This window comes from Pocillopora verrucosa, chromosome 14 (assembly GCF_036669915.1).
Source record: "Pocillopora verrucosa isolate sample1 chromosome 14, ASM3666991v2, whole genome shotgun sequence".
In the NCBI taxonomy this organism is placed as follows: domain Eukaryota; kingdom Metazoa; phylum Cnidaria; class Anthozoa; order Scleractinia; family Pocilloporidae; genus Pocillopora; species Pocillopora verrucosa.
The window spans coordinates 20,254,009-20,254,546 of record NC_089325.1 but is presented as its reverse complement, the minus strand read 5'-3'; the positions used below and the strand labels follow the sequence as shown (position 1 = coordinate 20,254,546).

At 37.4% G+C, this 538-nt stretch overlaps 1 non-coding gene across 1 annotated transcript; it reads right to left on the bottom strand.

Moving 5' to 3' along the window:
• Positions 1–73, bottom strand: Trnaa-ugc (transfer RNA alanine (anticodon UGC)). The gene has a single exon. It is a non-coding gene; the product is annotated as a tRNA-Ala (tRNA).
• Positions 74–538: the final 465 nt, after the last annotated feature.

The window sequence follows — 538 nt, the reverse complement described above, 5'->3', positions numbered from 1 at the left end:
TGGAGAATCCGGGTATCGATCCCGGTACCTCCCGCATGCAAAGCGGGCGCTCTACCACTTGAGCTAATTCCCCAATCAGTTAGCCAAGTTTCTGTCACACCAATCACAGAGAACGGCATATTAAGATTTCTCAGAAATGAATTAAGTTTATCGAAACTTCTCATCAAACTTCGAGTGTTTAAATGTATAATAGAAAAGTTTGTATTGTCCCAAAAGAAGTTACTCGATTGTTCAGATCTTCCTCAACCATGTAGCCACTATTGGGCAGGCGAGTGATATTTATCTTATCAAATTAAAGTAAATAGATAAAGTTAAAGATACAAAACACAACAAGAACAAAAAAAATAGAAAAATATATGATTATCTACACGGAAATAAAACTAGTATTTTTTTCGAATAAATTTGTTGGAGATCTACTCGAGGTGCAAAACAAACCTTCACTGAATGAGCATCAATCCAGACAGAAAGCTGTGACAATCAGAATGAACGGCCGTATTATCAGTAATGCTTCCTGTGTATCCTCTGGTAGGTCGCTGTC